The sequence below is a fragment of the Hydra viridissima genome, unplaced genomic scaffold (genome assembly GCF_058129835.1).
Source record: "Hydra viridissima isolate aposymbiotic clone 2 unplaced genomic scaffold, HvirCarnegie_v1 scaffold_4, whole genome shotgun sequence".
In the NCBI taxonomy this organism is placed as follows: Eukaryota; Metazoa; Cnidaria; class Hydrozoa; order Anthoathecata; family Hydridae; genus Hydra; species Hydra viridissima.
The window spans coordinates 117,501-124,372 of NW_028324303.1; the positions used below are offsets into that span (position 1 = coordinate 117,501).

A 6,872-nucleotide genomic window follows, 5' to 3' on the forward strand; every position below is an offset into this window, starting at 1 on the left:
TTTTTTTGTTTATAGTTTACTTTTCATTATGCCTTTTAATAACTTATTCAATTTGTCATCATTTTCGCTTCTTTAAACCTTTAAAGACCTGTACTTTAAAGATCTTCACCAGGTAACATACTCCAGGTCATCACCAAATATCACACTCCATGTCATCACCAGGTACCACATTCCACTCATCTCGATCCTTTTTTTTTACTTGCATTCTTTTTCCACAATTAAAATAAGGTTTTAAATTTTTTTTTTTATCAAATGTTGATTTTTTACAGCTGTTTTTGCATTTGCGACAACTTTAGCTAGGTATGTATTTCATTTTCAAAAATTCTCTTAAAATGGCTACCCCCTAACATAACTGTGTATTTATGTGTGTGCATATACTTAAATCAGTTGTTGAAATGCATACAGTAATTACAGAAACCTGGTGCTATCTGCAAAATGGGCAAGGAAAAATTAAGTATGTTTTTATTATTATGTTTATTGTTTTAAATGACAAAACAAAGATATTTTTTATTTTAACTTTTATTTGATTTTTCTTAGTGCAAAATGAAAATTCATAGTTTCTAAAGTCAAAATCTAAATCAACATTAAAAGTATTTAAAAAACAAGTACAATATTTAAAAAATCATTAAAAATTATGTATATGCTTAAATTTTGAAAAATTGAAAAAAAAATTTTAAACAAAAAAAAAAAATATTTAGTACATTGAGAAAGTTGAGATGTCACCAAAAAAGAATTGTTATTGCATAAGATTTTAATTTAGTCATGGTTTAATAATTACCAAAGTGTGTTTGGTATTGGTTTTTGTAACTCAGTATACTTTGCATTACTATTTTAATAATACTTTATTTTATTTTTAGGTTGTCATGCGTATGTCATTAATAATTTGTTCAAATTCAAAGTTTCGATTACCTGATGTTTTGTTTTTATTGTTTAACTGAAAGAAATTTTTAGAAAGATTTTTTTAAAGTTGTTTTTGAATCCACTTTTAAAAAACATAAAATGTAAAAACTTCATTGACGAAGATATTCTAATTTGAAGCTGTCCCTTAGTAATGACAACAAAATAGGCAGGAGGCGAGGTCTGAAATATTTTGACAATATTCGACAGGGGGAGGTCAAAAAAGGGTTACGTTAACAATATCATTTTTTAAAATAAATTTAGTTATTTAAAAAAAAAAACTGGGCAGCGATTGTACTGAGGGAAGTCTTTTATAGCGTAGCGTGTATTTAAATACACCATAAATATTCGGAACTCTTTTAAGAGATTATATATTTAATAAACAAACATTAAATTGGATATAATCCGCTCTGTTTTTAAATTCTGTAAACTGTAGACCAATTTAAAATCTCCTTTGTTTCTTTAAAATATTAGAGCGAATTGTGTATACTCAACTCTTTGGTTTTCCAAATGTGTCTAAAATAATTAACAAAGAGTTTTCAAATCAAACGGAATGGTTTAAGACAAATAAACTATCCTTGAAAACAAATAAAACACAGTAGACATTTTAAACACGCTAAAACTATGCTAATATCTCTTGGTGCAGCTCTAATGTATAGAAGATTAAACGACTGCTAAGTTGAACGAGCTGTCAGAATTATTTCGAATGCAGGTCGATTCACCCATTTTAAAGATCTTTTCAAAAATAATATTAAAATATTTTTTACGTAAAAATTTATCAAATCCTTATTTTTATGTATCTAAAAAGAAAAAAAAAATAATGTAGAGATGATGTTTTATTCAATGTTAGGAACAAAATGACAAAATAAATTTAGTTTTATCAGCATTAGGAGAAAGTTTGTTAATTAAAAACCACTAATTAACTTTATCTAATTGTTCGTTTAAATGTTTAAAAAAGTATTTATAGTCATTTGCAAATAGAATAAAATTTATAAGATTTGATGATAAATAAAAAACATTTATGTACATTAGAAACAACAATAGTCCTAGAATCGAGCTTTTTTTTTCAGTTTCGGGTTCAAAAAAAGCATTTTTTTGAACCCGAAATGTTTTTTTACAACATGAAGTTTTTTTTTAAATAACCATGGTCTGTTGAACATTATACGCTCAAGTATCTTTGAGAAACAAGGGAAGATAGAAATTGGTCTGTAGTTTTAAATGTTGGAGGCATCTCCACTCTTAAAAATTGGTGATTCAGGCAGTTTTTAACTTAATCGGAACGACACCTAATTTTAAAGGAAGTTTAAAGATATGTAATAAAGATGTTTCACTGTCATCAAGTACAGATATTACAACATTTGCGCTGATTTTATCAAAACCTGCGCTTTTTTTTTTAAAACTATTAATAGTAATTCGCAAACTTTAAGATTAGATTCCTCCATATGCGTACTATATCTTTTTAAATAAAAATCAAATTGTTGAGCTTAGCGGAACTGTTTTAACAAGTTCGGCCCTATATTATCAAAGAATCTGACAAAAGTTTTGATAAACTAGCTTTTTATTAATCAAAAGTTTTTTTGGAAGAATATTTTTTATAATTTTGTTTTTTCCAATTATTTCATCAATAACATGCCACGATTTTTTAGTGTTTTTAATTGTATTTTCTAATAATTTTTTCGTAATAAATTTTTTTTAAAGTGTTTTTTGGTTTTTCAAATAGATTTTTATAATTTTAAGTATTTATCATACAGTTCATTTTATCATTAAATTAAAAAAACAATTTTTTCAAACAAGTTTTAAGTTATATGTTTAATTTCAGTCATATGTCTGCAAACATCTTTAAAGGTTGAAAAAAATTAGTTATTTCAAGTTTAAAATCTGTTTTTTCCATTTTATATGAAAGTTTTTAATAATATAAGGGTGAAGAAAACACAAATTGACATACGACTAGTTAGACTTTTAAAGTTAAAACTCTTAAGGTTTATTTAAAAGTCTAAGCTCAAAATATAAACTTTACTGTGATATGAACCACCCCTATTTTATAATGCCATAAAACTATTCAACTAAAATTCCGGTCTTTAAATTACCATAGATTAATATATATATATATTTTATTTGAATATATATATATATTTTTATTTTTTTTGTAGAAAATATGTATACATATTTTCTTACTCCATCGCAAAAAATATGTTAAGTTTTAAACAATATCTATAGATATTGTTTAAAACATATCTTTTAAAACTTACCATATCATATTGTTTATAAACAAATGTTGCAGACATGAAAGAAAAAACATGTTTGTTACCACCGAGAACAAACAAGTCGAAAAAGTTTGAGAACTTGCATTAACGGCGTTGAGTAATCAAGCATTTTTCAAAAAATTTGATTCATTTCCTGAAAAATCTTGATTAACCACCATTGAAACTTTTTTGCTATTTGTCCACCTAATCAAAAACATTCAAAACAATAGGCTCACAGAAAAAAAAGGAGAACTATTTTTTTATGAAAATCGTGTTAAGAAAAAAGCTTGTTGGAGTCATTTAGTAATACCTTTTGAAGCTAAATCTTATAGTCTAACGAAAAAACACTTTTAGAATGAAGTTTTTGTTTGACCAAGTCATTTTGAAAGACTTGGTCAAACAAAAACTTCATTCTAATAGTGTTTTTTGAAAAAAACAAAGCGCTCTACTTAATCATCCTGAAACCTCCAACATCTTAAGAATTAATGAGACTGCTGATTTTATTAAACTTGTTATTACATGGTGGAAAATGTTAAATGTAAAATGTTTTAAAGTGTGGGTTTGAATTATAGGTTTAATGATGATCGACAAGCTGTCATCCAAGATCCAAACGATGATTGATTAAAATTTATTTGGGATTTTGAAGAAATGGGATTTCGTATGACAAGCAATCAGGGGAAGCGTATAAAACAATTAACACATGATACAGGACATTCCATAAATCACACATGTAAAGGAATTGTTGAGCTGAAAAAAACTCTATTAAGAGAAACACACAAATATGTTATGTTGGGAAAATTTTTTACAGACCCACTTGAAAAAGAATTCAGCAAGTTAAGATGGTGGCACATATTTTTTAAGCGTCAAACAAATAATTGAAAAGTTCAATATTTCTAAAACTTCACTTTTGTTGTCATATAACATTAATGAGTCAGCTCCTGATGCAGGACATTCTTACCAATTTTGTGAATTTTTATTTGATGAATCTTCAGCTGAGATAATTTGACAAAACTAAAAAAAAGTATAACTATTCAATGAAAGACGTCTTTTGTTTATATTGCCGGATCTGTGTCTCCTAATGATGATTTGCTTAACTAAAATGAAATTTTAACCAGAAAAATGTTTTATTTTGAAAAGTTTGGTCAATATCTAAAATCACTCCATAGAGGTGAGTTAAAATTCCTATTAATACTGTTCAATGTGTTTTCTTCACACTTGTGCTCTTTAACTCTATTAAAAATAAAGTTTGTTGGACATTTCTGTGCAACACTTTTATGCTTATATCGGAGCGTTACTCTTTTGACATGGAACAACATCATGATAGTATACTTTCACACTTTTTACACCAGAATCAAACAAAAACCGTCTCTGAAAATTTTAAAGTTGTCTTGTTAAGTCAAAAGCTATTCATTGACACTTGTGTTTTTATTTCTTTGTTGACATTTATTAATTGAGTTAAAGTTTCTGTTTTATGATTTTAAAAGTATTCCTTATTTCTTTTAATCACTAAAATATATTCCTATGTAGAGGTGTAGTTACCCTAACAGTATTTTATTTAACTTTTATTTTTTACCTGATATAAACCTTTTTTATATTTCATTATTTAACCCTTTGAGGACTGACGGAACTTATATGTCCCACTACATTAACTCCTGTAAGCATCTGCGTCTCGTTATATTTTTTTTATTCGAGACGAGACAATGATATCCGGGATACAATTTTTAAAATCCGAAAGAAAATTTATTGTCCCGGTTTAACTTTATTCCGGGACAGTTTACTCGTCAATTTTTTCCGGGACATTACTCGTCTCGTTATGCTTGTTCCGGTTCATTTCAAAGAAAACGATTCCGAAACGTAGACCCTTAAACTCCTGTCTTTCTCTTAAACCGTTTTTTTTTTTTTGCTGTAAAAACATTGCGTAAGTTTTCACTTGGTTTTTAGTCATGTTTTAAAATTACATTTAATTGTTTGTTATCAATTATTTTTTAATTCAGATGTAAGGGTCTGCGTCTCGGAATCGTTTTCTCTGAAATGAACCGGAACAAGCATAACGAGACGAGTAATGTCCCGGAAAAAATTGACGAATAAACTATCCCGGAATAAAGTTAAAAACCGGGACAATAAATTTTCTTTCGGATTATAAAAATTGTATCCCGAATATCATTGTCTCGTCTCGTCTCGAATAAAAAAAATAACGAGACGCAGATGCTTATTTAGATGTGATCTCTAATGGTGGTTTTTAAGGAAATCAAGCGTATTTATTTTGTAAAAGCAAACCTATTATATTTAACTTTACATACCACAGTGGGCCAGTAGGTGGACAAAATGGGAAAAATTTTAGTTGTCTAATCTTAAAAACCTATTTAATTTTAGTATCTACATATATTAGGAGAAATCTATTGATAATTTATTTATATTAAATCCCTTAGTTACCAGGACTCTAAGCATTTGAATATTGAGATAAAATTAAAAAAAAAAAAAATTATAAATAAGTAATTAACGGTGACATCAACGTTGTGTTATATTTCAATTACATCTACGTTTTTGAAACAAAAAATTAGTACATGTTATTCTAGAGTATTTAGAGATAAGAAAAACCAATGTGTGAAATAAATTTGTCATAGCATGTTATCTCAGTTATACTTTGAAAATCACAGATTAAAAAAAAAAAATTTCTTAAGAAACTTATTTTTTGCCGCACAATAACTAATAATTACCACAATTTGCCATGTGTTGTCTTATATTTATTTGAGCTATATGATGCTTCAATCGAGTTTTAATTGATTGCTCGTCCCCTTAAATCCCCGTTCAGATTTTATGTATGTTTTAACTTGGTTGCTATGGTACTAAATTTTGCATAGCAACAACTCATTTTTACATTAACGTTGTTTTAACAGTATTTTACTTGCGCTAAATACACAATATTGGGGGTATGTATTAAAATGAGATTCACAATTCTTATGAGGTTAACTTTTTTTGGTTACTATGGATACCTTGCTTTGCATAACATAGCAACAACATATTTTCGGTAGTTGTTAGTAATTTAATTACTAACACAGACAGTAATTTAATTACTTTTAATTTTAATTACTAACACTTGTAGTAACTTAATTACTAACAAGTGTTAGTAGTCCAGGCGGCATATATATTATAACATTTTACTTTTAAATACAAAATACTTGTTACAATAATTATTTAGATATGGTTTTGTTAAACTTAGACATTCATAATTTTCTCCAAAAAAACAATCTTAGTATTTCAAAACAAAATATTACTGAAGATATATTAAAATTTATTCAGCCAAAATTTGCTGATTTTAAAGACGTTGATTTTAGACATGCTGTTCAACGATTTGTTTACTTGTATAAAAAAAAAGTGGAAATCTGCAAACTATACAGTGAAAAATTTTGAAAAGAAGTTTGTGAACTGGCTTAATGAATATTTAATTGTCAGAAAAAAAGACAATGAAACAACTGCAAGTAGACGTGGTCGAAAACCAGTTGCATTTCATAATAGTTCTAATAAAACTAAAAAACGGCGTGTATCTTGTTTAATTGAATCTCATTCATCCAATGAATTATTTTTTGCTGCTAATAAAAAATTTAGAGATGAATCTGTTGTTATTGCTGCCAAGAATGTTTTAAATATATCAAATACAGATAAAGCAACTAAATATTCAGCAGATGAAGCACTGGCTTTAATAATTGATGCAAGTCTGACAAAAGCTTCCTA

General features: G+C 27.1%; 1 long non-coding RNA gene and 1 pseudogene across 1 annotated transcript in view; both read left to right on the top strand.

Moving 5' to 3' along the window:
• Positions 1 to 956, top strand: part of LOC149889263 (uncharacterized) — a 1,949-nt gene extending 993 nt beyond the window's left edge. The window contains exons 1-2 of the long non-coding RNA XR_016451419.1: positions 1 to 454; positions 858 to 956. The exon at positions 1 to 454 is cut by the window's left edge and continues 993 nt beyond it. This is a non-coding gene — a long non-coding RNA (uncharacterized LOC149889263). The remainder of the gene's footprint in view (positions 455 to 857) is intronic.
• Positions 957 to 1,521: 565 nt separating this feature from the next.
• LOC149889264 (uncharacterized) lies at positions 1,522 to 4,448 on the top strand (annotated as a pseudogene).
• Positions 4,449 to 6,872: the final 2,424 nt, after the last annotated feature.